At 39.3% G+C, this 6,771-nt stretch overlaps 1 pseudogene; it reads right to left on the reverse strand.

The window, feature by feature from the left end:
• Positions 1 to 599: 599 nt before the first annotated feature.
• On the reverse strand, positions 600 to 1,393 carry LOC149313499 (protein CFDP2 pseudogene; annotated as a pseudogene).
• Between the last annotated feature and the right edge of the window lie 5,378 nt (positions 1,394 to 6,771).

The raw sequence follows: 6,771 nt of genomic DNA on the forward strand, positions 1-6,771 counted from the left end.
TGTCAATGTAGACTGCAGCAGTTCAATTGGAATATCATCTGTTCCTGGTTCTTCTATTTCTCTTATTGCAGTTTCACTTTTTAGAATTTGAGGTTCATCTTCATATGGCTCTTCGTTCCATGTGTCCTTCATTTTGTCATCTCTTTTGTATAATTCTTCTGTGTATTGCATCCAACATCTTTTTATTCCCTCCTGGTCTTGAATTGTGTTATTTTTATTGTCATGGAGCATCCCAGTCCTTGGTTTGAATTTTCCTTTGATTTCCCAGATCTTGTGAAATAGATCTCTCGTTCTTCCCTTATTGTTACTGTCTTCTATTTCTCTGCATTGGTCACTGTAGTAATTTTTTTTTATCTTTCCGCACAAGCCATTGTACTGTTGCATTCATAATTCTTAGTTTGTTCCTATCTCCCTTTTGTTTTTCTTCTCTTCTTTTCTTTATTGCTTGTAGTGTTTTTTCTGACATCCATGGTTTTTTCTCTTTCTTTTTGTTTATTGAAAGTGTCTGTCTGCTTTCTTCTTTTATTATGTCCCTGGCTATTCAGACCATAGTTCATCTGGTTCTTGGTCTATTATGTTTAGTACTGCAAATCATTTTCTTATGTTGTCGGTAAATTCTGTTGAGATATTTTTGGTATAATCACTGGTTTTGTTTTCTTCCTGAGTCTTATGTGTATTTTTGATATGAGTAATTCATTATCTGTGCCACAGTCGGCGCCTGGTATAGAGTTCTGCCATCTTTTACTTCTAATTATATAATCTATTTTATTTTTCTGTTGGCCATCTGGTGATGTCCATGTGTATAGCCTTCTTTCTGGTTGTATGAAAAATGTGTTGGCAATGAATAGGTTGTTGACTTCACAAAAATCTATCAGCCATTCACTTGCTTCGCTTCTTTTGCCTACTGTTTTTGATTCTTCTTTGTGTCCAACTTTTGCGTTCCAATCTCCCATGAAAAGCTTGACATCCTGTTCTGATGTGCTGTCAATTTTTCCTGTACTCCATCATAGAATCTATCAATTTCTTCCTGTTCTGCCTCTGTGTTTGGCACATATACTTGAATTATGGCGATATTCATAGGGTCACCATGGAGCCTTACTGAAATGATTCGGTCTGATTTTGCATTGTATTCTCTGATTGCTTTTGCCACATCTTTTGTTAGTATGAAAGCCATCCCATTTCTTCTTGTCTTTTCATTCCCTGAATAGAACACTGTATGGTTGCCTGATTCAAAGTGACCCATTCCTGTCCATTTGAACTCACTCATTCCCAGTACTACTGTGTCCATACGTTCCATTTCCATTTTCACTATGTCCAGCTTCTCTTGGCTCATGATCTTCACATTCCTTGTCCTTATTTTATGTGTAATGCTGCTTTGGATGCCATTTGCCATCCTAAGGGTGTCTGCTATTTGCCTTGGCATCTTTCTTGTGTCCTTGGCTAATTTTGCAAATGTGATATCCCTTTATCTCTCCCTCCTTCCCTTTCTGTTAATGCTCTGTTCCTGCCTGTGCCTCACTTGGGATGTCTCATCATAGGGTTTAATAGGTGGTGGGGTTACACAAGGAGGGCCACCTACACCTCCCTGTGCACAGTGCCAACCAGTGTTAGCTATGGTGTTAGAATTCGCTCCTGTCAGTGACACCCACCACTACCATTGCTGCCCAGTAACTGTTTGTCTCCCTATGTTATTCCTCCCACTGTTGGTTGTTTGCTTTCCTATCCATCCCCTTATGCCTCTCTGGGTTTCCCTCCTTCCCTTGCCTTGTATCCTCCCTCCTTTAGTCCATCCCCATCCCTGACACCTCCCTCCTTTAGTCTTTTCCACTTCTTTCTCCATAGTTGGGGAAGGACAAGGATGTCTGGTCACCTTCTTCCTTCCTCCACTGGCCTTCCTGGTCCTCTGGTGGCACTCTGTTATCTGTCTTAGCTAGGGGCAGAGACTCAGTTGGTGTTTAGACCCTATCTCCTTGCCTCTCTGATGATCCTCTTTGTGCTGCTGCTCAACTCATTATATTACAGTGGACCCTTGTTATACACTGGGTTTTGGCTCCAAGATCCCCCGTGTATAACAAAATCCGTGTATGCTCAAGTCCCATTAAATATCAAAATTGTGTCCCTTATACAAATGGAAAATCAAGGTAAATTTATACTTTTTTGGAACATTTTCAAACCATTTATGCTTGAATCTGTGTATAAAAAATCTGTGTATAAGAAGGGCAGACTGTATAGGCATATGTAATTATAACATTACAGGCATATATCATTATAACACTCTTTCAGTTGAGCGATATTTTGCTATTATTTTGCTATTATTGTAGAACAGCCTACCACTTAAAAGATTAATTAAAATAAAAATAAACATCTGATAAAATGGTGTTGAACTGTAAGAGGTTCAGTTGACCAGAAAGCCCACATCTACATCAAAAGCAAACCACTTAAAAAGACACTTTCGTATCAGACTTGACACACAGGAGTGGGAAACCACTCAACATGCCATTGTAGAGATAGTTTAGCTGTCCCATGGTCTATCTATATTAATATACTCTTGTGTTCTTGGTAAAAAACCTGCAACTATTTGCAGTAAAATGGATTGCCAAAGATAAAACTGTAGCTCCTTTACACAGTGACCTATAGGTATCTTTCATAAGCAAGAGGAGATTGTCTGCTTGACATGTAGGATAGCTTTACAAAGATTTTCTGGAAAAGAGAACATATCTTAAACAAGCCACTTAGGTTTTCTGTTCTGTTCCTTTTGCTTCTCCTTATTCATTTCTTCTGTCCTATGTTACAATGATTTTTTAAAATGTGTTGCAAGCAAAATAACATTTTTGAATTGGGGAAAAAAGAAACAAAAAGGGAGAGAGAAAAAAATAAATAGATGGATCAGAACTCTTCTGGATATTAAGTATGGCTTCAATTAGATTCTCTTGCACTGCAAATTAGAGGCAGAGGCTCTGTGTGTGAAATCCTAGGAGGGTCAGAGTTCCATATGGTAAGCAAAGGTGTGCAGACAAAACTCTTCCAACACACAACAGCAGCACACTTTGAGAAAAGATTATTAAGACTGTGAGTCACTGCAATTGTAATAGTTATAGATTCTAATGGTTATAAATACAAATGCTAATGGCTTCCACCAAAGGTCCCTTCAGCAAGATTTTGCTGCATGAATATATATATATATATATATATATATATATATATATGGTTTAATTAGTTAATTATATTGAGAAGAAGATCTTTGGGGCTGTTAAATTCAAACATGGAAATTTGAAATAATTGCCAGCTAAGGGAGTCAGCAAATGTTTCCCTGCTTGGTGACCAAACACAAATAATTACCTTGAGCAGGGAAGCCACACCAGAAATCCATTCAGCAGATGTTGTGATTCACAGTCTGAGCCAGCTAGGCTGCAGGTGAATATCCAGAGGCAATTGTTTGTGTCTTTTCCTATTAGCCTTTTCCAGGTGAATAGGCATAAAGAGTGAAAACATACACAGAAATTCCACACATCGCTGAGCCCAATAGTTTCTTCCTCCCTTCTCGAATGTCCCCCCAGCATGTATCTATATGAAATTGCACAAATAATAAAGTTCGATAGGTTTAAATTAAGGTGCTTTTCATCTCAGAAAATGGGTTGATTTTCACAATGAGTGTTTGGAAAGTATAGTGGGACTTGAAACAAAAATTAATCCACACACATGCATATAGATAACACTGTTTCCAAAAATGTGAACTGTGCTATCTCACTTTTAATATGTGGCAATGTTTGTGAAGACATTGAGGAGGAGCAATCCCAAAAGAAAGGGAAAGTAAGGCTCATGCATTCTTAATTTCTCCTGTTTTCACAATTTCCCTTGGAAATAAATTAAATCTTAATGTTTTCATTTAAACCTCATAATTTTGTGTTTCCTTATAGTCTTTAGCATCAGTCAAGACCAACTTCCTAAACTAGACCTGGTCTTTCCCTTGTGGAACTGCTCTGGGAATGGGGCAGAATATCCCTGGCCATGGTGTCCCATATGTTCTTGAAGTACAGCTCCAAGACATGGATTTGAAGAGCCTTGCTCTCCTCTCCTCTTCCTTTTTCAAGTAACCTCTGGGGGGAAATTAGGATTAAAAAGAGGATAATGCTAGTTATTTTCCTCGATCATCATCCAAACAGTCCACAGGTCACATCAGGCCTAGAGGGGGGAAAAGACAAATGTCAGACCAAAAGTAACAAAACATCTGTTTTAAGATCTTTCTTGGTAACTTCCAGCTGCTGCTGCTGCTGTAGTTGATAAATATATTGTTGTTGCTGTTGTGTGCCTTCAAGTTGTTTCTGATTTATGGCAACCCTCTATTAACCTTATCACAGTGTTTTCCTGACAAGATTTGTTCAGAGGGGAGTTGACTTTCCTTCCTCACAGGCTGAGAATGACATTTCTAAGGTCCCGCAGTGGGTTTCCATGGCTGAGTGAGGATTAGAACCCTGGTCTCCAGAGTTATAGTCCAACGCTCAAATCACTACACCAAACTGGCTCTCATTGATATGTTACATATTATACTAGAATCTGTACATGGTTAACGTCAAAAAGAAATCTATAATACTATATAAAATATTCAAAAGGATCTTGCAGCTCCTCTGAGACTAACTTTCATAGACTTGGTCTACCTCTTCAGCTGCTTGGAGAAATTAGACCAAGGTCTGATCTGCACTGCAGAAATAATGTAGTTTGATTCCATCCTATGGAATTCTGGGATTTGTAGTTTGTTGTATTGCCAGACCTCTCTGACAGAAAAGTCTAAATATCCCACAAAACTACAAATCTCAGAATTCCATAGCATTGAGCCATGGCCACCAAAGTGGTATAAACCTGCATTATTTCTGCAGTGCAGTTCGACCCAAGTCTACAAAAGGTTATGCTACGGTTTCTTTCACTCATTTAGTCTCAAAGATGCTACAAGATCCTTTTGCATACTGATATTCCAGGCTAACATAGCTATGTCTTTATAAAAAATATTGTAAAAGTATTAAAAGTAATATATGTATATAAGATACCTTATAAAAGACTTTGGGGTCAAGCAGACTGGCAGCTTGGAACAGCCTATGGCCGCTCCAGTTCTGGTTGCTCCCCATTCAGTGCAGGACCATGGTGACCAGACAACACAGTTCTGAGGCCAGCCACCACTATGGTACGCAATGAACTGCTGGTGAAGAGTACTTTTTTGTGCTCCTTTTACAGCTGGATTTGGGCTGCCTTAGGCAGCTGCGGCACACCTTCAGCCGAATACAGAAGTGTGTGCCATCTATACGCCATGCCCCCGGATCGGCTCAAAGGTGTCACTTTTGTCCCATCTGTTTTGGGCCACTATCAAATCATTTTAAAACCATTTATTATTGTTCTCACAATTACTTTGATTTCTAATATCCAGATCTCTCTGACAATTCACAAATAATGCTAAACCCATAAAAAGAAAAAAAAGCAGAAACACCACATCTTGAATGTTTCTGGTTAAGTATTGGTGTTACAATGTCACTAAAAGTTTGGGCATCACTCTATGTCACTAGCATTCCTGGTCATTTTCTTTATCTCACTGTCACCACATCCCTACACATGCCTATTTAGCAGCAGTGATGTAGACTCAATCATTTGACTCAGTCTTGAGTCAGACTCATGTCATTACAATGACCTGACTTGGACTTGTGTCTGCCATAAATGAAGAACTCACTCGACTTGACTTGTGACTTGCACATTTTTAGCTACTGACTTGCTGGTTTTGTAGGAGAGGAGTCTTCTAAAACATTTCCTAGCGACAGGCAAGACTCACCACTGAGAGTGTGGGAACCTTTTCTAAAAGGGAAAGCTTCCTCCGCTTGAGGAAGAAGGACCTGTAAAGCTTTTCCTAAGCAGCAGGCAAGACTCACTCTCCCTAGATCACTGGAAACATTTCTCACAGGCTGCTGAGCAGACCTCAGCCCCTGCCTCAAGCCCAGCTTTACTTTAGTTTTCCCATTTTCTGTTATATCACTTTTGCTTCTTCCTCAACCCAAATTAAATAATGACACAGTTTTGTGCCCCCTAGTTCTCTCACTGCCACTGATCTACTTCAAAAACCTGCATCCGTCCTTTCTTTCCCCCATCTCCACAGGAAACACACAAACCAGCACCAACATCAACACCAGCAACATCAACAACAGCCACTTGGTCCATGACCATCTTCTCACCGCTTCCCTTCTCCTGATATGCTCGTATCATGCTGCTCAAATTAGTGTCTCTGTGGCCAGCCAGCAACCTGTGGACTCCTTCTCACCCTTTCTTTTGCCTTGCTGACCTTTCGACAGCTCTTTACCGGGGTTTCCAAGCCCCTTGCCAATAATCAGACAGAATGTTGAATCCTTTGCCTAACTTTTCTGTTAAAGTGGACTCCCAGACTTGAGACTTGACTTGAGATTTGGAGTAAAAGACTTGAATATATCACTATTATTTAGAAGTAAACAAACTAAATGTTTTTAGCATTTTGGCCTTCAAGCAGCTTCCTTAATCAGCATTTTTAGAGAGAGTTCTATGAAAAGGTGGAAATGGTTACAAATCTTGGTTAGAAGAGGACCATCCTCTCTTCATTCCTTCAGAAAGCCCATTCTAATTTATTGTGAGGAACATCACTACAGCATAGTCTTTCCTCAAACAAAATAGGTTTCTGGGCTTATAAGTGATACTTTTCTTCCACTCCAACTGATTTTATAAGATATGTTTTGCTTCTATGAATTAGTAAAGGAATAGTCTTTC

Source organism: Sceloporus occidentalis, unplaced genomic scaffold (genome assembly GCF_023333645.1).
Source record: "Sceloporus occidentalis isolate IW3139 unplaced genomic scaffold, rSceOcc1.0.p SCAF_4, whole genome shotgun sequence".
Taxonomy (NCBI): domain Eukaryota; kingdom Metazoa; phylum Chordata; class Lepidosauria; order Squamata; family Phrynosomatidae; genus Sceloporus; species Sceloporus occidentalis.